We start from the raw sequence: 26,970 nt of genomic DNA, 5'->3' as shown, positions 1-26,970 counted from the left end.
TATGCGACAATGGAAACAGGATTTGACCACTGCTGTGGATCAGCTGAACAATCGACCTTTAGGGTCAGGATCCACACCCTTGATAAGAATGATTTCAGGAGAAATGATAGAGCATACTACAGAAAGCATCAAAATGTGGAAAATTGATCCACAAGCGGAACTACCTGTCAGAGCAACTCCAGGCTCAGCAGGACTGGATTTAAGAACATTGACAACCGTAACATTGGTACCTGATCAAATTCAAGGTAAAGACAGGGTTAGGCCTGCAGTGTCCAAAGGGGACATATGGACACATTTTACCACGTAGCGGTTTATCACTCAAAGGTTTAACCATTCAAGCCGGAGTGATAGATGCAGATTATCAAGGTGAGATTGGAGTGGTTTGTCGATTATTTGGAGAACAACCCCTGATATTGAACAAAGGGGACAAAATTGCTAATAATTAAACCCTGTGAAATGGGGTTGGTACAGGAGATACCAAAACCCGTAGTAATAACTACACGAGGAACACAAGGTTTTGGTTCCTCAGATCAAGCAGGTGCCAAAGTTTGGGTGAAACAACCTAACGGACCGCCTAAGGCGGCAGAAATTATAGCTCAAGGGAATGATGCAACTGTTAGTATACTCTATCAGGGTGAAGAAAAATGGATAAATGTGCCTGTATCAAAGTGTTATGTAAGAGAAGACTAATCGTTGTCATTCTACCGTAGTTACACTTGTGTTGTCTAGGCTCGGATTGATGCCCTGGTGGGAGTTACTGATCGGGCGATCAAGGACCACAGGAGGTGTACGTCGCCATGGCAACCAGTGGAAGCCGGGATTGGAGGTGTCGGCTGCTGGGTCATACTCCTCCTTGTAGGTGGTGCCATGGTCTCCAGTTGTTGGGGAATGACGGGCTCTTCTGGCCTTGCTTGCGACATCATCAACTTCTTCTTTTTCACCTCTGCAAAAAACAGCTTTTCTCATTTCCTCTTTTAACAGCCAGAAAAAACAACTCATATAATCATTTATGTCACTTATTTGTAAACCACATTCTTCTAATCAACTTTTACTTTTTATCACATTAATCATTCATAATCATTTTTATGTTAGAATCATTCTCAGATTTTACTTGTAACATATTAATACTTCATTTGATCATACTTTGTCATTTCAAAATCATCTTAGACATATTCCATCGTCTTCACCACTGAGTTCATCCCGTGGGCCTCTCCATCTGCAATGGAAAAGTCCGGTATGACCTCAGTCACTCCAGGAAAGTACCAAACACTGTTCAGTTTATTCCAACAACGTGTGTATTAATCCAATGGCACGTGTTATATTCCAAGATGAAAACAAGCTGAAAGCAAGCTTAAAGTCATTTCTTGACAATATGTCTTGAGTTACTGTAGGTTTATGTTCACATAGGTCCACAGCTTGGGACCGACGAGGGCGGTCGCATCTCCTCCACTCTCCCTTATCTCTGTTCTCTGCCTTTAACCTTCAAGTCCCTACTTCAACAGACTGTGAATTCCTCAAATTATATTGGATTCTGGATTTATTGGACTATTATTGGATTAATCATGGAATTGATCAGCTGGTCTCTGAACGCTATTGACACCATTTTTTCTACAAGAAGGTCAGGACCGGGGGATCCTACCTGCCCAGATGGAACATATCCTGCAGGCTATGTTCTCGACTCCTGGAGTTCCTGGCGTGTTGCATGCTTGGCGCCTTTCTCTATTGAGAACGTCGAGGATTTATTCATTTTTGGTCTCATGGCAGCAGGGCTTGTACTTTTTGGCTTATGTGCTGCCCTGATTTACTGGAAAATTGGCAAGATGGTGGCATCAAGAGCCACAGCCCCTCGCTTGTCCGTCATGATTAATGAGGTTGGCAAGGCAGTGCATTCTCAGACTGCGATGACTCTTGAACTCAGACGCAAATTGGATGATAGCTTGGAGCAGATACGTGCCTTGCAGTTGAAGCTGAAGATTTCAGAGGCCGGTGAATATTCTTAATTCATAATTGGGAATATTCTTAATTTAATTGGGATTTGGTTGTGTAAGTGGAACTGTTAAAAAGTGTTTTTCACTGCTGTAACCATAACATTACAGGCTTATCAAGGCTGAAGGTCAAATTGCCTGACTGTTTTTCCTCCAGAAGGATTTGTTTCAGCCTGGGGAACATTGGTTGTTTCTTATCTCATCTCACAAAGACAATAAACTGCTTTTCACAGGACTAAAGCATGTTCCATTCCTCCCCCACCCCCTCCTTCCCCATCAACACCCCCCTTTCTGGCGCCTGCTAACGTCACTCCTTCCCCCTTTGGCGGGGGCGGTGCAGTTTTAGCTGGAGTCCCGTTCTTCCCCCCAAGCTGACGGCGACGCATCTCAGGGTTGCTGCGTGGCCTTCACCCACTTGCCTCAATTCGGATAATGGACTTCTTCAAACTTAGTGCACATAAACAATGTCAAATGTGTATGTGTTGCCTTTAATCCTGATGTGTGCCATTATTACTGTAAACAAAGATAATTATGGACTAATTGTTGTCTGAGGTAACTGAGTGTAAACATAATTTCTCCACTGTGAGATCAATAAAGTATTTCATCTAATGGGCAGGCATGTGATTAAAACTGGATTTTTTTTTTTTTTATACAGTGACTTGCAAAATTATTCGGCCCCTTGGTATTTCACACATTTTAATTTGTGCATAGTGCATGTTTGGCATTGCATTTGCATAAACCTCGAGATCATTTAGGGTTACGTCAATGCATTGTCAGGATCTGGAGTTCTGTCTGGTATTTGTTCTGGTTTATTTTCTTTTGGCTTGCTTTTGTTATTTGTTTATTCTCTTGCATTCTCTTTCTGCTTGGGTTTTCTCCATCAGTTTTCTTCTCTTGGTGCTTGGTGGTGGGCGTTTCCATCTGTCTAACCACACCCCGTTCTGAAAGCTTCTACTCACACCTGTTCCTAATTTTACAGCTGGGTGTATTTAAGAGTCACAGTGTGCCTTGCCTCGTTTGCCTCATTGTGTATTTTGAACACCTGTCTGTTTTCCTGACCACGCCATTAGCCTGATGTTTTTGTACTGTTGCTCATTTTGGACCGCCTTACAGTGCACCGACTCCAGCAAATGATTCCAGTAAACAATTTAAGTCTACAGAGCTGTGTGTTTGTGTCCTGCATTTGTGTCCAACCTGCCTTATCAGACAAGCCTGATAGACTGAGCTGGTCACGTTGGACACAGCGGACGCAACGCTTTTCAGCTGGCGGTATGCCACACAGTCGGCAGTTAGCTCAACAGGTAGGACCAGCTGCTGCCTCTGAACTCTGGGTTTAGCGAACTAGCTAATGACAGGACTCGTTCATGACTCTCCTCTCACCCTCTGCACTGGACTGTAGTGGAGCTGAACAGCTCGTTCAGTGACAGACTGAGGCACCCTCAGTGCAAGAAGGAACGATACCGCAGGTCGTTCCTCCCTGCTGCTGTTCAGACCTTGTACAATAACACTGTGAAATAACCACATGCAATAATATGTCCACAATCACGTGCAATATTAATATGTCCACAAATCAATCAATCAATCAATCAATCAATTTTTTTATTATATATATATTATTTATATATATAATCATGTGCAATAACAATCTCGTTTACAAATCCCTGCACTAATGTGACCTTACCACATCTAAACTCCATCTCACATATTGTAAATAAGATGCTCCTATCTCTTTTTCAATCCCAATCATGTTTATATATATATGCATATGTACTTATATATTATACGTACATATATACATGTATATAGGTATGTGTGTGCATATGTGTGTGTGTGTGTATATATATATCAGCATTTTATCCGGATATACCACTGTTAAAGGAGATTTTTTTTTAATGAAAGACGTGCGGACGGGTCCGCGCGTCGGGACGCAGCCGCCGCGACGCGCTGCCACTGGAAAAACACCTTCGGTTGAAAGCCTTAAGGACAGTTGGAACATGTCCTGCCTGTTAAACAATTTCTCATATACTCACTCCACTGAAAGCCATCAAAGCCGCCTGGATTTTGCAAATGGTTATCAACACGGAGGTGTTTTTCCTGTGCCGCCGCACCGCGTCGGCTGCGTCCCGACGCGCGGATCCGTCCCGCACGGATGCCGTCCGCACGTCTTTCATTTAAAAAATCTGCCTTTAACATGGAATATCTGGATAAAATGCTGAAACCGACTTCTTCTGAAACTTCTCTGTTCTCTCACGACGTCCTGGATCAATAGAACCTGAAATGTGGAGGTTTTCAGCTTGAACAGGCTGACAACGGCGGCTGAGAGCGGCTGAGCGACGTCTCGACACCTGTGGGAAGTCCTTAAAGTGAAAGAATCACCTCAAAATCTCTCATAGCCGTTAAAATTTTCACTGAAAACCAGCTTAATTTTCGAACCGTGTCCACTTCGATGTGTCTCACAGGTTTAGAAAAAAGAGTTTGATCAAACAACGCGCCAGTCTCTCAGCAACTTCTCAGACAAGGAATTCCGACGAGGGGCTGGACGACTCCTCCACAAGGAGTGCTCACAGGCGAATGACGTCACCGACAGGTGTGGAAAAACTCACGCATGCGCACGAGGGTTCAAGGATTTCTGACCGTAAAAACATATGAAGAAATCCATATAGTTTTTGAAAAAAAATAAAAGGACCGTTTACTTTATTGACAGCCCTCGTATATACACACACATATACTACACACCCACATTTGATTGCACATTTTCCTCAACTTGCACCCATCTTGTGTTTTTTTTTTTTAATTTTCCCTCTGTGAGATCAGTAAAGCTTATCTTATCTTATCTTACAGATGGAGCACTCCTAACCACAATCAAGAGTCAGGCGACTACCGACATGGCTCCCACCGCCACATCACTTCCAGGACCCGTCAGCAGCCTCACCGGCTTCCGTACCAGACCCAGATTTTTGCAATCAACTCTCTTGTGCCTGAGCATTTTTCTGGAAAATCTGTGGATGTGAAGCCATTCATTACACAATGAGAGTTACATTTTGAGTTGATGTTATCAATGTTTCCATCCAACAGGGCAAAGATATCATTTTTGATTACTCATGTGACCGGCCGGGCTGCAGCGTGGGCTACGGCCGAATGGAGTCATAACTCCGCCTCCTGCTTATCTCTTTCAGCCTTCACAAACTCTCTTCAGCAGGTGTCCCGACATACATCTCTGGGCACGAGGCGGCACGCTCGCTGATGAGGTTAAAGCAAGGCAACCATCGGAGTGGCTGATTACGCCATAGATTTCCATATCCTGGCCACAAACAGTGAGTGGTATCTGGCAGCGCTTCATGATGTATCCTCCAGCGCCTGAATGACAGCACCCAGGATCAACTTATCACCAATCGGTCTGCCTGATGACCCTCAATGACCTCATCGCGCTGGCTAGCCAGACCATATCGTCGGCTGTCTGACCGACCACGCTGGGAGACCCACGGTTCCTTGCAGCGTGTCATCACATCGTCAGATTGATTCACGACCTCCAATCATGCTGGCTCAATTATTTCACAGTAATTCAGAGGAGTCCATGCAGTTGGGAAGACCACGACTTCTGACGGAAAAATGAGAGTGAAGCCATGTGGAGGGACTGGTTATTACTGTGGACAGTCAGGTCATTTAATAATCCAGTGCTCTGCTAGGGGTGCCCTGGTACGGCCAAGACCGGTATTGCAGGGAGTCAATGCACAATTAATTCCTCCACTCAGAATATTATCTCAGCTCTGATCATACAACAGTGTCTATTCCTGTGTTCATTGATTCTGGCTCCGATGCTAATCTAATTTTTCCTCTCTCACCAGGTTCCTACACCTTAACTTGTATCAGCTTTCACAACCCCCTGGTGGTACACGCTGTGGATGGTCACAAATTGGCTCAAATTACTCGCCGAACGCAGTCTGTTTGTATGACAATCTTGGAAAATCATTCTGAAGTCCATTAGTTTCCAAATCTTCGGCAAAATAACTCACTCGGTAATATTGGGCACCCTCCATCCCCTCCAACCACACTGTTAAAATTTAAATGCCGCCTGTGACCACCATGTACATATCATATTAAACAACAACTGCAAGTAAATATATAGACATAAATATATTTAAACATTTTTAGGGCCCGAGTAGGACAACGTCCTACGAGGACCCTTTGTAATTGCGCTGTTTATTATTTATTTATTTATTTATTTATTTATTATTATTCTCACTCTTGAAATCGAAATTTTGGCCTCTTCCCATGCTCAAAAACTCACCAAACTTTGCAGCATGGTCCGGTCACATCCAAAATTCGATATTTGGGGGGTCGAGCAACAAGGTCCCCCTAGAAATTTCAAAAAAACCCTCCGTATTGGGGTTTTTTCATCGCAGCCTCACGAAAATCGGTACACATATTTACCATGCCAGGACACACAAAAAAAGTCTCTTACTGTCATAGTGAAATGTCGACAAGAAGTCGGCCATTTGATTTGAAGTTTCGATTTTGAGCTAATTTTTGCCATTTTTTGGCCATTTCCACTACTTACATTTGAACGAATTCGTCCTAGGGATTTCATCCGATCGTCTTCAAATTTGGTCAACATGATCACGACACAATGGTGATCAAAAGCTATCAAAAGATTCTAATTAGGGTCAAAAGGGCGTGGCTGCTAGGGGTCATCAAACTTTGGTGAGCTTTTCGGAGCACGCCGTTTCCACTTCGAACGGCTGTCACACCCACATACTTCATCGTAGATCCTTCAAACTTGCGGGACATGATAAGGACTCCGCCCTGAACGTCTACATATATTAAGTTCCCAGAATGGAACTCAACATGTGACTGAAGTGTGAAGAACAAAAAATAAACTGTGACAAAAGCAATGATGAACAGAAATCAAAGACAATGGATCAAAGGCTAGACTAAACCAGAATGGAACTCAAGATGTGGCTGAAGTGTGAAGAATAAAAAATAAACTGTGACAAATACCCAGCTTTATCTATCCATGAAGCCAGAGGACACACACCAATTAGCTAAACTGCAGGATTGTCTTACAGACATAAAGACATGGATGACCTCTAATTTCCTGCTTTTAAACTCAGATAAAACTGAAGTTATTGTACTTGGCCCCACAAATCTTAGAAACATGGTGTCTAACCAGATCCTTACTCTGGATGGCATTACCCTGACCTCTAGTAATACTGTGAGAAATCTTGGAGTCATTTTTGATCAGAATATGTCATTCAAAGCGCATATTAAACAATATGTAGGACTGCTTTTTTACATTTACGCAATATCTCTAAAATCAGAAAGGTCTTGTCTCAGAGTGATGCTGAAAAACTAATTCATGCATTTATTTCCTCTAGGCTGGACTATTGTAATTCATTATTATCAGGTTGTCCTAAAAGTTCCCTAAAAAGCCTTCAGTTAATTCAAAATGCTGCAGCTAGAGTACTGACAGGGATTAGAAGGAGAGAGCATATCTCACCCATATTGGCCTCTCTTCATTGGCTTCCTGTTAATTCTAGAATAGAATTTAAAATTCTTCTTCTTACTTATAAGGTTTTGAATAATCAGGTCCCATCTTATCTTAGGGACCTCGTAGTACCATATCACCCCAATAGAGCGCTTCGCTCTCAGACTGCAGGCTTACTTGTAGTTCCTAGGGTTTGTAAGAGTAGAATGGGAGGCAGAGCCTTCAGCTTTCAGGCTCCTCTCCTGTGGAACCAGCTCCCAATTCAGATCAGGGAGACAGACACCCTCTCTACTTTTAAGATTAGGCTTAAAACTTTCCTTTTTGCTAAAGCTTATAGTTAGGGCTGGATCAGGTGACCCTGAACCATCCCTTAGTTATGCTGCTATAGACGTAGACTGCTGGGGGGTTCCCATGATGCACTGTTTCTTTCTCTTTTTGCTCTGTATGCACCACTCTGCATTTAATCATTAGTGATCGATCTCTGCTCCCCTCCACAGCATGTCTTTTTCCTGGTTCTCTCCCTCAGCCCCAACCAGTCCCAGCAGAAGACTGCCCCTCCCTGAGCCTGGTTCTGCTGGAGGTTTCTTCCTGTTAAAAGGGAGTTTTTCCTTTCCACTGTAGCCAAGTTCTTGCTCACAGGGGGTCGTTTTGACCGTTGGGGTTTTACATAATTATTGTATGGCCTTGCCTTACAATATAAAGCGCCTTGGGGCAACTGTTTGTTGTGATTTGGCGCTATATAAAAAAATTGATTGATTGATTGATTAGTTACTTCATCCAAACCATCAATATGTTTATTAGACCCCATTCCTACCAGGCTGCTCAAGGAAGCCCTACCATTATTTAATGCTTCGATCTTAAATATGATCAATCTATCTTTGTTAGTTGGCTATGTACCACAGGCTTTTAAGGTGGCAGTAATTAAACCATTACTTAAAAAGCCATCACTTGACCCAGCTATCTTAGCTAATTATAGGCCAATTTCCAACCTTCCTTTTCTCTCAAAAATTCTTGAAAGGGTAGTTGTAAAACAGCTAACTGATCATCTGCAGAGGAATGGTCTATTTGAAGAGTTTCAGTCAGGGTTTAGAATTCATCATAGTACAGAAACAGCATTAGTGAAGGTTACAAATGATCTTCTTATGGCCTCGGACAGTGGACTCATCTCTGTGCTTGTTCTGTTAGACCTCAGTGCTGCTTTTGATACTGTTGACCATAAAATTTTATTACAGAGATTAGAGCATGCCATAGGTATTAAAGGCACTGCGCTGCGGTGGTTTGAATCATATTTGTCTAATAGATTACAATTTGTTCATGTAAATGGGGAATCTTCTTCACAGACTAAAGTTAATTATGGAGTTCCACAAGGTTCTGTGCTAGGACCAATTTTATTCACTTTATACATGCTTCCCTTAGGCAGTATTATTAGACGGTATTGCTTAAATTTTCATTGTTACGCAGATGATACCCAGCTTTATCTATCCATGAAGCCAGAGGACACACACCAATTAGCTAAACTGCAGGATTGTCTTACAGATATAAAGACATGGATGACCTCTAATTTCCTGCTTTTAAACTCAGATAAAACTGAAGTTATTGTACTTGGCCCCACAAATCTTAGAAATATGGTGTCTAACCAGATCCTTACTCTGGATGGCATTACCCTGACCTCTAGTAATACTGTGAGAAATCTTGGAGTCATTTTTGATCAGGATATGTCATTCAAAGCACATATTAAACAAATATGTAGGACTGCTTTTTTGCATTTACGCAATATCTCTAAAATCAGAAAGGTCTTGTCTCAGAGTGATGCTGAAAAACTAATTCATGCATTTATTTCCTCTAGGCTGGACTATTGTAATTCATTATTATCAGGTTGTCCTAAAAGTTCCCTGAAAAGCCTTCAGTTAATTCAAAATGCTGCAGCTAGAGTACTGACGGGGACTAGAAGGAGAGAGCATATCTCACCCATATTGGCCTCTCTTCATTGGCTTCCTGTTAATTCTAGAATAAAATGTAAAATTCTTCTTCTTACTTATAAGGTTTTGAATAATCAGGTCCCATCTTATCTTAGGGACCTCGTAGTACCATATCACCCCAATAGAGCGCTTCGCTCTCAAACTGCAGGCTTACTTGTAGTTCCTAGGGTTTGTAAGAGTAGAATGGGAGGCAGAGCCTTCAGCTTTCAGGCTCCTCTCCTGTGGAACCAGCTCGCAATTCAGATCAGGGAGACAGACACCCTCTCTACTTTTAAGATTAGGCTTAAAACTTTCCTTTTTGCTAAAGCTTATAGTTAGGGCTGGATCAGGTGACCCTGAACCATCCCTTAGTTATGCTGCTATAGACGTAGACTGCTGGGGGGGTTCCCATGATGCACTGTTTCTTTCTCTTTTTGCTCTGTATGCACCACTCTGCATTTAATCATTAGTGATCGATCTCTGCTCCCCTCCACAGCATGTCTTTTTCCTGGTTCTCTCCCTCAGCCCCAACCAGTCCCAGCAGAAGACTGCCCCTCCCTGAGCCTGGTTCTGCTGGAGGTTTCTTCCTGTTAAAAGGGAGTTTTTCCTTCCCACTGTCGCCAAGTGCTTGCTCACAGGGGGTCGTTTTGACCGTTGGGGTTTTACATAATTATTGTATGGCCTTGCCTTACAATATAAAGCGCCTTGGGGCAACTGTTTGTTGTGATTTGGCGCTATATAAAAAAATTGATTGATTGATTGATTGATTCTCCGTGGGCCTCTACTGGTGGATGGCTCTCACTGCGGTATTGTATCACTTCCTGTTCCGGAGCACAGCAGTGTTTTGCTGTATCTGTTAGCTGTTAATCTGTGCAGTTAGATTGATCTAGTTAACTAGATAACGATTTGTTACACAGTGTAATCTTCATGTGCCTTAACTAAAGCACTCCCTCTGCTGAATCACCTCTAAATTATTTACACATTATTCACTTTGTGTGTTTTTAGGAATCTGCTAGCTTAGCGCAGCTACTAGCTCTTAGCCGGTTTAGCATGGCGGCTTCTCCTGTCTCTCCCGCACTTTTCTGCTCTGGGTGTGAAATGTTTAGTTATTCCTCGGCCTCCTTTAGCAGTAATGGTACATGTAATAAGTGTAGCTTATTCGTAGCTTTGGAGGCCAGGCTGGGCGAATTGGAGACTCGGCTCCGCACCGTGGAAAATTCTACAGCAAGCCAGGCCCCTGTAGTCGGTGCGGACCAAGGTAGCTTAGCTGCCATTACTTCCCCTCCAGCAGATCCCGAGCAGCCGGGAAAGCAGGCCGACTGGATGACTGTGAGGAGGAAGCGTAGTTCTAAACAGAAGCCCCGTGTACACCACCAACCCGTTCACATTTCTAACCGTTTTTCCCCACTGGGCGACACACCCGCCGAGGAACAAACTCTGGTTATTGGCGACTCTGTTTTGAGAAATGTGAAGTTAGCGACACCAGCAACCATAGTCAATTGTCTTCCGGGGGCCAGAGCAGGCGATATCGAAGGAAATTTGAAACTGCTGGCTAAGGCTAAGCGTAAATTTGGTAAGATTGTAATTCACGTCGGCAGTAATGACACCCGGTTACGCCAATCGGAGGTCACTAAAATTAACATTGAATCGGAGTGTAACTTTGCAAAAACAATGTCGGACTCTGTAGTTTTCTCTGGGCCCCTCCCCAATCGGACCGGGAGTGACATGTTTAGCGGCATGTTCTCCTTGAATTGCTGGCTGTCTGAGTGGTGTCCAGAAAATGAGGTGGGCTTCATAGATAATTGGCAAAGCTTCTGGGGAAAACCTGGTCTTGTTAGGAGAGACGGCATCCATCCCACTTTGGATGGAGCAGCTCTCATTTCTAGAAATCTGGCCAATTTTATTAAACCCTCCAAACCGTGACTACCCAGGGTTGGGACCAGGAAGCAGTTGTTGTAGTCTTACACACCTCTCTGCAGCTTCTCTCCCCCTGCCATCCCCTCATTACCCCATCCCCGTACAGACGGTGCCTGCTCCTAGACCACCAATAACCAGCAAAAATCTATTTTCAGGAAAGATGACTTTAAGCTTGCTTTCAGCTTGTTTTCATCTTGGAATATAATATGAGCCATGGAATTAATATACATGCTGTTGGATTAAACTGCACCGTGTTTGGTACCTTCCAGAAGTAAGTGAGGTCATACCGGACTTTTCCATTGCAAATGGGGAGGCCCACGGAATGAACTCCGTGGTGAAGACGAGGGAATATGTCTAAAAATGATTCTAACATGACAAGTATGATCAAATGGAGTATTAATTTGTTAAAATTAAGAATTGATTAGAAAAAGTATGTTACGAATAAGTGAAATGAATGATTATGTGAGTTGTTTTTCATAAAGAGTGCAGAGTCAGAGAAAAAGAGGAAGTGAAGATGTCGCAAGTAGGGCAAGAAAAGCTGATGTTAAACAACTGATCAAATGATTAAGATGTTGGTAAAATATGAAATGAATAATAAGGAATGAGAATGTTTGTATATGATCATATGAATTGTTTTTATATAAAAGAGTTGTAATGAAATGATTGAATATGATTGATGTGATTTTGAAGAAATGATTTAAAAGAATGAATTCTCAGAAAAGCTGAAGTGTTAACAGAAAGAGGAACTTGAGAAATAAGTTACTGGTAGGGGCTGCGGAGATTTCCAGTAAAGCAGAAGGAGAAGGGAGGAGGTTTTGAGTCAACAGCGTCCCCATGGTAACCAAGATCATCTGAGGATGACAAGAGTCAAGAACATATATAACCTGTTGAAACACCAGAAAACGGGGTTATTCTTCCAGGGAGAGGTGCTGTTGGCACTACTCCCCTGCTACGAGGAGATCACAAGACTTGACCATCTTGTGAGCATCAACTGGAATCGTGGAGTCAGAGGATTGGAGCCATAAAAGATCATTTGAGAGAGATTTCAACTCCCACTCAGGCCGTCCAGTCACAGAGTAGCAGAACAATGGAGGATAACCACTGGCCTTAAGTCTGGGTGGGGAATGTTCAACGATTTCTCTCTCAAGGAATATCACAGCATACCAGAATGGATTAGATCAACTTTTGGTTGATTGAAGATGGAATAAATTCTTATGTGGATTAACTTCCTGAAGGATTACAAGATCGCACAAGGATCGTGGTCAGCCAACGACTGATAGCTGATGAAGAGGAAATCAAGTTCATCGAGCTGGGGACCTTAACCTCAAAAGCCTTCCTCCCTCACTCCTAGAAAAATTTGTTGAGAAATCTATCCAGTCCCAGTCAAAGTAAGATCAGTCAGAATTATTGAATTAAAAAAAAATCTCTGCCAATCATTATTCTAATTATATTTGAATTACTGTTGTGAACTTATCACCATATAACCTATTTTGATTATGTTATCGGCACTTGCAAAACCTGCAATAAAATTCCAAACATGCAGTTAAAGTGTTAAGGCTCGGACATTGGATTATTGATGCTTCTTAAGGTGTAAAAGTTAAGGTTATTAGGTGTACAACATCAAAAGGCTCTAAAAGGTTAGTCTGGTTTTTTTAATCCTGGGGGACTCGCTGTACGAGTCACTAAATTTAAAATCTAGCAACATTCCAAGAGGAGAGCTGCCGTTAACGGGCGTGGCCGGTTCGTATCCTGGTTCCTGAGAAGGCTATTCGACCGGGGTGCGAGATCAGCTTCAGCGGGGTGGACGTCCAGATGGAGGCCGTGAGCAGCTAGACAAATCTCCTCGCCGCCAGCTTGAACCGCCTTTGTGCAGCCCTGCCGGGTAATACCCATGGAGACACAAAGGTCGGACCCCAGAGACGGAGAGCTGGTTTACACAAACACACTCATCGGAGGGTGAGCGTGTGTCATGTATCTAAAAGCGGGATCTGACACTATTTAAGCATAAAAATTCAAAAAGAAAAAATAATATAGCACCTTCAACTGGACCACAGACTAAAACAGTTAAATGTGGTCTATTAAACATTAGGTCTCTCTCTTCTAAGTCCCTGTTAGTAAATGATATAATAATTGATCAACATATTGATTAATTCTGCCTTACAGAAACCTGGTTACAGCAGGATGAATATGTTAGTTTAAATGAGTCAACACCCCCGAGTCACACTAACTGCCAGAATGCTCGTAGCACGGGCCGAGGCAGAGGATTAGCAGCAATCTTCCACTCCAGCTTATTAATTAATCAAAAACCCAGACAGAGCTTTAATTCATTTGAAAGCTTGACTCTTAGTCTTGTCCATCCAAATTGGAAGTCCCAAAAACCAGTTTTATTTGTTGTTATCTATAGTCCACCTGGTCGTTACTGTGAGTTTCTCTGTGAATTTTCGGACCTTTTATCTGACTTAGTGCTTAGCTCAGATAAGATAATTATAGTGGGCGATTTTAACATCCACACAGATGCTGAGAACAACAGCCTCAACACTGCATTTAATGTATTGTTAGACTCGATTGGCTTTGCTCAAAATGGAAATGAGTCCACCCACCATTTTAATCATACCTTAGATCTTGTTCTGACTTATGGTATGGAAATTGAAGACTTAACAGTATTCCCTGAAAACCCCCTTCTGTCTGATCATTTCTTAATAACATTTACATTTACGCTGATGGACTACCCAGCAGTGGGGAATAAGTTTCATTACAGTAGAAGTCTTTCAGAAAGCGCTGTAACTAGGTTTAAGGATATGATTCCTTCTTTATGTTCTCCAATGCCATATACCAACACAGGGCAGAGTAGCTACCTAAACTCTGTGAGTGAGATAGATTATCTCGTCAATAGTTTTACATCCTCATTGAGCCCAACGTTGGATGCTGTAGCTCCTCTGAAAAAGAGAGCCTTAAATCAGAAATGCCTGACTCCGTGGTATAACTCACAAACTCGCAGCTTAAAGCAGATAACCCGTAAGTTGGAGAGGAAATGGCATCTCACTAATTTAGAAGATCTTCACTTAGCCTGAAAAAAGAGTCTGTTGCTCTATAAAAAAGCCCTCCGTAAAGCTAGGACATCTTACTACTCATCACTTATTGAAGAAAATAAGAACAACCCCAGGTTTCTTTTCAGCACTGTAGCCAGGCTGACAAAGAGTCAGAGCTCTATTGAGCCGAGTATTCCTTTAACTTTAACTAGTAATGACTTCATGACTTTCTTTGCTAATAAAATTTTAACAGAGAAAAAATTACTCATAACCATCCCAAAGACATATCATTATCTTTGCTTGCTTTCAGTGATGCCGGTATTTGGTTAGACTCTTTCTCTCCGATTGTTCTGTCTGAGTTATTTTCATTAGTTACTTCCTCCAAACCATCAACATGTCTATTAGACCCCATTCCTACCAGGCTGCTCAAGGAATACTTCAATCTTAAATATGATCAATCTATCTTTGGTAGTTGGCTATGTACCACAGGCTTTTAAGGTGGCAGTAATTAAACCATTACTTAAAAAGCCATCACTTGACCCAGCTATCTTAGCTAATTATAGGCCAAATCTCCAACCTTCCTTTTCTCTCAAAAATTCTTGAAAGGGTAGTTGTAAAACAGCTAACTGATCATCTGCAGAGGAATGGTCTATTTGAAGAATTTCAGTCAGGTTTTAGAATTCATCATAGTACAGAAACAGCATTAGTGAAGGTTACAAATGATCTTCTTATGGCCTCAGACAGTGGACTCTGTCCTTGTTCTGTTAGACCTCAGTGCTGCTTCTGATACTGTTGACCATAAAATTTTATTACAGAGATTAGAGCATGCCATAGGTATTAAAGGCACTGCGCTGCTGTGGTTTGAATCATATTTATCTAATAGATTACAATTTGTTCATGTAAATGGGGAGTCTTCTTCACAGACTAAGGTTAATTCTGGAGTTCCACAAGGTTCTGTGCTAGGACCAATTTTATTCACTTTATACATGCTTCCCTTAGGTAGTATTATTAGACAGTATTGCTTAAATTTTCATTGTTACGCAGATGATACCCAGCTTTATCTATCCATGAAGCCAGAGGACACACACCAATTAGCTAAACTGCAGGATTGTTTTACAGACATAAAGACATGGATGACCTCTAATTTCCTTCTTTTAAACTCAGATAAAACTGAAGTTAGTGTACTTGGCCCCACAAATCTTAGAAACATGGTGTCTAACCAGATCCTTACTCTGGATGGCATTACCCTGACCTCTAGTAATACTGTGAGAAATCTTGGAGTTATTTTTGATCAGGATATGTCCTTGAATGCGCATATTAAGCAATTAATATGTAGGACTGCTTTTTTGCATTTGCGCAATATCTATAAAATCAGAAAGGTCTTGTCTCAGAGTGATGCTGAAAAACTAATTCATGCATTTATTTCTTCTAGGCTGGACTATTGTAATTCATTATTATCAGGTTGTCCTTAAAGTTCCCTGAAAAGCCTTCAGTTAATTCAAAATGCTGCAGCTAGAGTACTGACGGGGATGAGAAGGAGAGAGCATATTTCACCCATATTGGCCTCTCTTCATTGGCTTCCTGTTAATTCTAGAATAGAATTTAAAATTCTTCTTCTTACTTATAAGGTTTTGAATAATCAGGTCCCATCTTATCTTAGGGACCTCATAGTACCATATCACCCCAATATAGCGCTTCGCTCTCAGACTGCAGGCTTACTTGTAGTTCCTAGGGTTTGTAAGAGTAGAATGGGAGGCAGAGCCTTTAGCTTTCAGGCTCCTCTCCTGTGGAACCAGCTCCCAATTCAGATCAGGGAGACAGACACCCTCTCTACTTTTAAGATTAGGCTTAAAACTTTCCTTTTTGCTAAAGCTTATAGTTATGGCTGGATCAGGTGATCCTGAACCATCCCTTAGTTATGCTGCTATAGACTTAGACTGCTGGGGGGTTCCCATGATGCACTGAGTGTTTCTTTCTCTTTTTGCTCTGTATGCACCACTCTGCATTTAATCATTAGTGATTGATCTCTGCTCCCCTCCACAGCATGTCTTTTTCCTGGTTCTCTCCCTCATCCCCAACCAGTCCCAGCAGAAGACTGCCCCTCCCTGAGCCTGGTTCTGCTGGAGGTTTCTTCCTGTTAAAAGGGAGTTTTTCCTTCCCACTGTCGCCAAGTGCTTGCTCACAGGGGGTCGTTTTGACCGTTGGGGTTTTACATAATTATTGTATGGCCTTGCCTTACAATATAAAGCGCCTTGGGGCAACTGTTTGTTGCGATTTGGCGCTATATAAAAAAAATGATTGATTGAATTGATTGAAACAGGCAAAGTCCTCAGGTACACCAAAAACAGAGATTAAAGGGCTGGGAACCACGGGTCTATTGAGAACTTTAGACAAGGTATCATAAAAAAGAGGACTAAAATGGACCAAGTCTGACAATATTTTGTTAAGTCTAGCTTTGGTCAAATGTGTCCTGTGCAAAATCTTAAACTGTATCAGTGTCAGACTGGCACAAGGAGAGGTGGTGTTGACTCTTTCCAGGGCCTTCTGCCACCAGTCATCTGAAAAAGTAACACTGAGTTCTGATTCCCAGGTGTTTCTTACTATTAACGGAGATGGAGATGTGGTCAACTTAACTACAGCTGAAATAATTCTGCGGAATGTGGGAAAAGATAGGATTTTATCTGTGAGGGAGTCAAGTGGTTCATGGGGGAAGTAGGAGAAATTATGGTGAGCAAAACTGCGGGTCTGAAAATATCTAAATAAATGAGATTGTGGGAGGTCAAGTTTAGTTCTAAGAGTATCAAAAGATATAAAATATTTATCAAAAAGAGTTGTTTATTGTTTAAAGAAAACTAAGCCTTTATCTTTATCTAAGCATGTCTTTTTCCTGGTTCTTTCCCTCAGCCCCAACCAGTCTCAGCAGAAGACTGCCCCTCCCTGAGCCTGGTTCTGCTGGAGGTTTCTTCCTGTTAAAAGGGAGTTTTTCCTTCCCACTGTAGCCAAGTGCTTGCTCACAGGGGGTCGTTTTGACCGTTGGGGTTTTTCATAATTGTTGTGTGGCCTTGCCTTACAATGTAAAGCGCCTTGGGGCGACTGTTTGTTGTGATTTGGCGCTATATAAAAAAAGAGTTGATTGATTGATTGATCTTTCCACAATGAAAAAACTGGGTAAACACTCAAGGGTGTTGTCAAGGATTTTATATAGTTCATGCTCTTATTATCATTTATTTTCTTTAGTTTATGCTTATATTATTATTATTTATTTTCTTATAGTTTATGCTTATTATTTTTCCTCTTTGTGAGAAGAGGAGGTTTTAGAAAGAAAGACTTGTTGTCTGCATTCTTCATGATTGAGCAAACTATTTTTCATTTTGCCTTATCCTGCTTTGACGAGCCACAAGGCTCATGTTGCAGGAATGGAAGGTTTCAGCTGTTACCTCGCTTTGCTATCACCCTCTTGCAGACATGACTCATGTGTAACCTCTCCCGACTGTCCTTGTTTGTTTTTTCTCATGTGAACTAAATAAAAGGCTGGGCCAGAGGAGGAGATTTTAGGAGAGCTTTGTAGCTTAGCACTTACAAGCTGCTTCATTGTTCTCCTCCTCTGCGCAGAGCAAAAAATATATATTTGTCTCTCTCTGACTGGTTTCTTTTCAGTGTTTGTGCCTCTCATTTCTTTAAAAACAGGGTGCAAACCAAACAGTTATTTCTTGGCGCCCAACGTGGGGCATCGACAGATCTTCTCGAGTGAACGGAGGGAGACGCCGCAGACCATGCACGGCCGATTCCACTAGAGGGATTGAAGGAAAGTCCTGAGGAGAGAATTCTCCGTCGGGCCGGTGACTATAGACGTCCACCTCCGCTCGCCGCAGTAGATTGACGACGCCTCCGAACCAAATGAGGGGCGCAACAAATTAACGTAAGTAATTACTGCCTGCCTGTGAGGAAAATATGTTGAGGAGGGGTTCGAGTCCCCATCCAGAATAAAGTGCGGGGGAGGGAGTTAGAGTCTCCGGTCCTGCCGGCACAGGCGGCGGAGGGGTTAGAGTCCCCATCCGGAATAAAGTGCGGGGGAGGGAGTTAGAGTCTCCGGTCCTGCCGGCACAGGTGACGGAGGGGTTAGAGTCCCCATCCGGCTGAGAAATACAGGAGGAGTAAGAATAAATTTCAGGAGAAGCAGTTAGAGAGACGCAAATTAATTTATTATTTCAAAAGTGAAACTAAGTGTGTTTGTGGTATGAATGAGAGAAAATTTTGTTTTTATTGTTTTGTTGTAAGGATTTTGTTGTGTTATTTATGTATTATTATTATTATTTTATTTTTATTTTTTTAAGATGAGGGCTTGTCTGTAATTGCAATCATTGATGTAATCTGTAATTTATTTTGTATATGTGTGTGAGAGTTGGAGCGGTTGTGGGAGTGTGTGTGTGTGACAGTGTCGGACTGTATGTGTGGTATTGTTTGACTGAGTATTCCTTAGTAATGATAAAAGAATGAGACTGTGAGTGACTGAAGCACGGACAGCTTGATATCCCATTTTATCAGGGGATAAAAGTGGAGCCGTTGTCTGCAAAGTAGGTCATTTTAAGTCCATATGCACCACACTCACATATTCCCGACGAGTCTGCAAAGAGGGGGATTCCAAGGAAGGTCCGCCCCACAGGGTAGAAGCTTGACCTGAACTTTGCAGAGTGAAGGGGAATAGGTGACCAACATGGGAAACACATGCACAGAAAATAAGCCCCTATTTCAGGGCGACGAAAAACACATGCACAAACGCAATCCGGAAAATCTGAAGTACATAATTAAATGAAAAAAGAAATATGGCTTTTCAGGTAAATTGGTCATGCCAGATTGTGAAGGTTTGGTGTTAAAGCTTACAGCAGCAGCAGCAAATAAAAAGGGTAACAGGAAAGTAAGAAAAGAAGGAGAGAGAGAAAGTGCAAAAGTATGGCTCAGTGAAGCACGGATGAGAGTAGAGGCCATAAAGAGGAAAAAAGACGAGAAAGGAAAGTCAGAGGGGAAAGTAATGTTTGTAAAACCTGAAGATAATGAGACAGCCGTGAGAGGGACATTTACAGGACGTGCTGCAGACTGCACGGTCCTGCCATATGGGAATGAGGAAGATTCGGCAGCGGCGTTACAGGCTCAAATAACCGATCTAATGACCAGAGTTAAAAACAAGTTTAAACAGAAAGCGGACTATGGTAAAATAAATGCGTGTAAACAAAAGGCAGATGAGGATGTGGATGATTATAATCAGCGTTTAGGGACAGTTTTCCATGCAAACAGCGGTATACCGCATAGTGATGATCAAGCGGGAGCATATCAAAATCAGCTGAAACAAGCCCTCCTGAATGGTTTGAAGCCAGAAATTAGTGCATGGATTAGAAAGCACAATGAGACCACTGACTCAGATGATATGATTAAGATACTGGACGTAACAACGAACACACCAATAAGTGACAACATTAATGAGTTACCAGAAAAACAGATAACAATCACAGTGGATATTCATGGAGCATGGTCATTACCACTCCTGAAAGAAAGACCTGGGGTGACTCTAAAGGTAAATGGACAGGACATGGATTTTCTCTGTGACACAGGAGCATGTAGGACAGTGATAACAGACAGACCTCCCGGAACTAAATTAGCAAAAGAAGTCGTTTGGGTAAAATCTGCAAATGGACAGGTGAATTCAGAGAAAATATTGAAGTTTGTCAATTTTGAAGATCCTGAAACGAACCAAACTGCATGTGTCTCTGTGGTTTATTCGCCCCATTGTCCAGTAAATTTACTGGGACGAGATTTGATGACTGCCTTATCTATAGGAGTCACGCCAACAGTAGGTGGTATGAGAGCTGTGAGGCAGCCCGCTACTGTATATATAAATTTGGCCCAGGCCTGGCAGTACTCTTTGGATCTGTCGGAGTTGAGACAAACTGAACAATTATTGGAGGAAGGTCTGATGACCTGTGAAAACAGAGAACATGTAGTAATGATCTACACATAACTATGCTATTCACTCCACGAAAGGATGAAAGGTATGGAGCAGGATGTATAATAAAAATGTTATTGTGCTGTTTTGCACCTGTCTTAAAGTAACCCTGAGAATGTACTTGTTATTCAACTTTGTTTTAGCATGCTGGGGTCAGTCTGAACTGGGAGTGAAGAGCTGGAGGTACTTGTTATTATTCACAACTTTGTTTTTGTTGCTATTGTGTTGCTATTGACGACTGCGATGAAGAGATGTTTTTGCAAGAGGAAATACCTTTTTGATGCCTGTTGATTAAAGAAATTATGTGCGCCAGGGAGTTTGAAATGGCCACTCACCCTCCCTTTGCGCACACACTAGAAAAGAGGAGGCAGAGCCATGCTCCGATAGAGTCTGCTGCGGGTTTACGTACGAACGCCCAGCCGGTTGACAAGCGCACTCTGCCGAAGGTGTTGGCTCTCCACCTTAAAGGCGTCACGGTAAGAGAGAAAGAGATGTTTCATGCGCTGCAACCACTTGTGCTTGATGTAACTGCTTTTGTGGGGAATAAATATACGCCTGTTTGTTCTAGCAAAGTGCAGTCTGTGTGATCATTTCTGTGTGCCGATCTGACCGAACCTTGTTTCAAAACATTTTTGGCGTTGTCGGCAGGATACGGTTACGCTCAGACTACACACAGAAATGTCTTGTTTTAGTAGAAAGGGAAAGAACGATGCCGAGGAGGCATCTCAACAGGAAGAAGTGGTCCCGGGGTGGGATGGGATCACTTTTAAGGAAATAGGCCAGCTTCTACGGCGACGCGGGGGACGCCCTGGGCCGTGGACTGGAGCGATTCCCACCGCGACTCCACCAGTTTTATGTGAGATGTTAAAGCGGGTGGAGGTTAAAACGAAAGCTCCATTGGGAGGTATTTTAGAGATGATGATGGATTTGTGTGCACTCATTTTGACACGTCTGTCATGTTCAAGAATGTTAAACACACCTGCTGTCTTGAGTCTTGATTTTTTTTTTTTTTTTATGTATAAGTTTACAATGAATTAGTTGCAGAAATGTTATATGTGGAAAGTGGGAATTTATTATTACTAGCACTGTATTTTCTTGAAGATGAAAAAAAATTGCACCTTTTTTCTGCATTATCACTACTTTGGGACTTTTGTGCATCTTGTTTTTGGCATTTCTTCTTTTGTATGGGGGGAGGAACAACAATGCTCATTTGACATGGCAAAAGAAGCCATACAACAAGCTGTGTCTTTAGGGAAAATGCAATCAGGACCAGTAGAACTTCAAGTGTCTGCTCTAAATGATTATGCTAATTGGAGCTTATGGCAAAAACAAAACAGGGTACGCAAACCTTTAGGATTCTGGTCAAGAAAACTCCCAGATGCAGGTATGCGTTATACACCTTTTGAAAAACAGCTTTTAGCATGTTATTGGGCGTTGATTGAAACTGAATCACAAACGGTGGGACATGAAGTAATGATGAGGACACACATACCTATTTTGACATGGGTGATGAGTAATCCTACCACTCACCGAATAGGGACTGCTCAGGAGGCTAGTGTAATAAAATGGAAATGGTATGTGTCAGAACGAGTAAAACCAGGTGAAAAAGGGGTGTCATTGCTGCATGAAAAGTAGCTGATGCTCCTGAGGAAGATGAGGAACCTTTTGAAGTTCAACCATTGGAGGAATCTCCTGTAAAAGCAGGAAAAAGTGGGATGATTTGTCAGATGATGAGAGAAGTCGAGCATTTTACTGATGGATCCTGGCAATATCAAGCAGGAAAAAGGCGATGGAAAGCAGGAGCTTTTAACCCACAATTAGGTCAGTCTCTGGAAGAATTAGGAGAAGGAAAAAGCAGTCAGTGGGCGGAGTTGAAGGCCGTGCATATGGTGGTCATGCAGGGAGGACCACAGGGCCTCCATATTTATACAGACTCATGGTCAGTGACCCAAGGACTACTTACCTGGATGCCTACATGGCATGCCACTAATTGGAAAATACATTCTAAGGAAGTTTGGGGAAGAGAATTGTGGGAAGACATTTGGGAAAAGGCTAAAACAATTCCTATTACTGTGATGCATGTAGATGCACACACTAATGGACAAGACTCAGAAGCTTTATATAATAAAGCTGTAGATCAATTAGTAAGAGTAATGATTGAATTAAGACAATCCAGCCCAGGATTGGCTAGATGGGCTCATGTCAAAGCAGGACATTGGGGGGTTCAAGGTACCCTAAAATGGGCCAGAGATCGAGGTATCGATCTAAAATTGGATGATGTAAAAACAGCAATCACTGAGTGTGAACAATGTCAACACCACCGGAAGGGTGTTCCTCAACATTTGCATGGGCAGTTAAATCGTGGTAAAAGTCCCGGTCAAATTTGGCAGTTGGATTTTATTGAACCACTGCCCATGTCTAAGGGATGTAGACATGCATGCACTGCTGTAGATACATTTTCGGGAGTCTTGGTAGTGCATCCATGTAAATTTGCAAATCAAATGGCCACACTTAAGTGTTTGAAAATAATACAGCAGTATTATGGTTTGCCAGTACAGATTCAAACTGATAATGGTACTCATTTTACGGGGAATAAAGTAAAAGAGTGGGCCCAAGAACATCATGTTGAATGGATTTATCATATTCCCTATTACCCGCAAGCGGCGGGACTAGTAGAACGAATGAATGGGCTCCTTAAAGAGACCCTATTGAAGCTATCAAAAGATCGCACTATGCGACAATGGAAACAGGATTTGACCACTGCTGTGGATCAGCTGAACAATCGACCTTTAGGGTCAGGATCCACACCCTTGATAAGAATGATTTCAGGAGAAATGATAGAGCATACTACAGAAAGCATCAAAATGTGGAAAATTGATCCACAAGCGGAACTACCTGTCAGAGCAACTCCAGGCTCAGCAGGACTGGATTTAAGAACATTGACAACCGTAACATTGGTACCTGATCAAATTCAAGCGATAAAGACAGGGTTAGGCCTGCAGTGTCCAAAGGGGACATATGGACACATTTTACCACGTAGCGGTTTATCACTCAAAGGTTTAACCATTCAAGCCGGAGTGATAGATGCAGATTATCAAGGTGAGATTGGAGTGGTTTGTCGATTATTTGGAGAACAACCCCTGATATTGAACAAAGGGGACAAAATTGCTAATAATTAAACCCTGTGAAATGGGGTTGGTACAGGAGATACCAAAACCCGTAGTAATAACTACACGAGGAACACAAGGTTTTGGTTCCTCAGATCAAGCAGGTGCCAAAGTTTGGGTGAAACAACCTAACGGACCGCCTAAGGCGGCAGAAATTATAGCTCAAGGGAATGATGCAACTGTTAGTATACTCTATCAGGGTGAAGAAAAATGGATAAATGTGCCTGTATCAAAGTGTTATGTAAGAGAAGACTAATCATTGTCATTCTACCCGTAGTTACACTTGTGTTGTCTAGGCTCGGATTGATGCCCTGGTGGGAGTTACTGATCGGGCGATCAAGGACCACAGGAGGTGTACGTCGCCATGGCAACCAGTGGAAGCCCCGGGATTGGAGGTGTCGGCTGCTGGGTCATACTCCTCCTTGTAGGTGGTGCCATGGTCTCCAGTTGTTGGGGAATGACGGAAGGACATCAAGTGAGAGAAGTCCAACCACGAGTGGAGCTCGTCTGGAGAAATCTCACTAAAACAAGTCAACAGGACAATTTTACTTGTGCCCACAATACGAAATGTCCATTTGGAAACCTAACTAGTAAATGTCCAATTTACCAATGTAGACAATGTCTTAAAGGGAAATACACTGTACTTATGGTAGAAAAAGGGTGTCACTTGACAGTGTCATCTCTAATACATATGTGTGTGCAGAATGATACCACTAAGAACTGTAACCCCTCACCAAATGGAACACATTGGAATATTACTGCAGAATCATCAATATGGATAACTAATGGTACTGCTATGATAAACAGAACACGTTGGGGATACCCAATTTGGGTACTACCAAAAGAGGCTAAGGCAACACAAACCCAGGTTGCACCTTTAATTGATACCTGCACCTATTTGGCACAAGCAACAGTGAAGACAAAGGTATATTGGCAAGTTACCTTTCCAAAAATTCCAATTTGCAGAAGACGTCGAAGGGCGTGGTATGACACTCTATTAGGAGGAACAGGAACTGTACTGGGAGTGTCAAACACAATTGATAATGAGGTAACCAGAACAATGTTGTCCAATACTGGACGATATTCCTCTCAAGCTATCCATCAGGTTGGAGAGTGGTTGCCTACAGCATTAGTGGGACAATTACAAAATGCAAATCTGTGGCAAAAGAATTTCAAATGGCAATTGGCATTATGGAATGAAACATTTAATGTCTTCCAAAATTTATCTCATATAGGAAATTGGACAGCATGTGCTATACAAACTCTTCATGCTGAAGCTCAAAGAGAAAGATTTCAGCGTATAGTTACCACAGGGAACTATCATGATTGGAAATGGATCTGGAATATAACTGATACCTTATGGTTAAAGTTACATCCAGAATTTACACAGTGTAATGAAACAGTATGTACTGGACACTGGACCCAGTACAATGTGACACAACCAAAGGTTGTTTGTAAATATCAAGTATTACCTGTAATAACGGCTACTGGTTATTGGTTTTTGCATATGGACGGAGAGTGGTTAGAACCAAAAACCAATACGACTTTTGATACTAAAATGTGTGACATCACTGATAAAGGAATGGCCTGTGTGCTGCAAACTGGATATGCTAATCCATGTCTAACCGACTCAGAGGTTGTACTTTGTGATTGGACTAGGGAAACACCCAGAGAAATGTTGTGGCAAGTTGGCCCACATGCTCTGTGTGTCGCAACAATGAAAAATAATTCACAGGTACCTTCGGTTCCGTATACTGGCTGCCTGAACAATGTGCACCTGTGGCATTGGGGAAACCGGACTTATCATTTGACTAATTATTCTGTATCAAGTCGGCTGACTTCGGTACAATGGGATGTATTGCATTCCCCATGGAGTCTTTCCCTGGAGCGTTTCAAATGCGCATTGGAACAATCTACGGAAATACAGCAATTAATAGAGTCACATAAGTCCAACGTCTCCAGTCTCATGGTATCCACATTGATTACCAGTGACCGGGTAAAACATGTAGCAAAATTAGTACAGCAAGCATCAGCACACCACTGGTGGGATATCTTTTCAGGGATGTCTCTCACTGCCAGGAGCACCTTAGTGCCACCTTTAATAGTGTTAGTAATAGCAATATGTGTTATGACTTTTTGTAATATTTTTACATGTATATATGTTATCACTAGAAGAAATGTGGGAAATGTTCTGGCACGATATAGTCAATGTTTATGGATGGAATTCACATTTAAAGTTACATAAATTGATTGGTGCAAAACACCAAGAGTGGAAATGTATAATAAAAATGTTATTGTGCTGTTTTGCACCTGTCTTAAAGTAACCCTGAGAATGTACTTGTTATTCAACTTTGTTTTAGCATGCTGGGGTCAGTCTGAACTGGGAGTGAAGAGCTGGAGGTACTTGTTACACTGATTATTCAACTTTGCTTTAGCATGCTGGGGTCAGTCTGAACTGGGAGTGAAGAGCTGGAGGTACTTGTTATTATTCACAACTTTGTTTTTGTTGCTATTGTGTTGCTATTGACGACTGCGCTGAAGAGATGTTTTTGCAAGAGGAAATACCTTTTTGATGCCTGTTGATTAAAGAAATTATGTGCGCCAGGGAGTTTGAAATGGCCACTCACCCTCCCTTTGCGCACACACTAGAAAAGAGGAGGCAGAGCCATGCTCCGATAGAGTCTGCTGCGGGTTTACGTACGAACGCCCAGCCGGTTGACAAGCGCACTCTGCCGAAGGTGTTGGCTCTCCACCTTAAAGGCGTCACGGTAAGAGAGAAAGAGATGTTTCATGCGCTGCAACCACTTGTGCTTGATGTAACTGCTTTTGTGGGGAATAAATATACGCCTGTTTGTTCTAGCAAAGTGCAGTCTGTGTGATCATTTCTGTGTGCCGATCTGACCGAACCTTGTTTCAAAACACAGGATTTCTGAAGATTCCATCAGAATTACAGACAGTAGCACACCTATACACAGACAGAAAAACCACCTCTGTGTGTAGTGTAGTGCTGACCCAAAGTGCAGACAAATGGTACAGAGGAAAACCTGAGGCTGTGCCGCATATTTCACTGACAAGGGCAGACACTCAGTCCTGGAAGGACCTTGGAGGAATTGCTAAAATAGCTGAGGAAGCGACTGATTGGCACGAAGCAGATGCAGTGTCGGTGTGAGATTTCAGTCCATCCACAGGCTTGTATCGGAAATACATGTTTGTAAGTGCTTGGACAACACCGGTGATACATGAAGTAGATCTGGACGATTGAAATTTAACAACATCTGTGTTGTTGACACAGGAAGATGAGACTTTATTGGCCAAACTGCCTCCTCATCTCTGGGTGAATGCACCCACAGATGTAGGACTGTTGAAAAATATTCCGCCAGTCAAAATTAAGCCACGATCTGATTGGAGACCACGGATCAAACAATATCCAT

The sequence above is a fragment of the Thalassophryne amazonica genome, chromosome 3 (assembly GCF_902500255.1).
Source record: "Thalassophryne amazonica chromosome 3, fThaAma1.1, whole genome shotgun sequence".
Lineage (NCBI taxonomy): Eukaryota > Metazoa > Chordata > Actinopteri > Batrachoidiformes > Batrachoididae > Thalassophryne > Thalassophryne amazonica.
Note: the sequence above shows the minus strand (reverse complement) of the source record.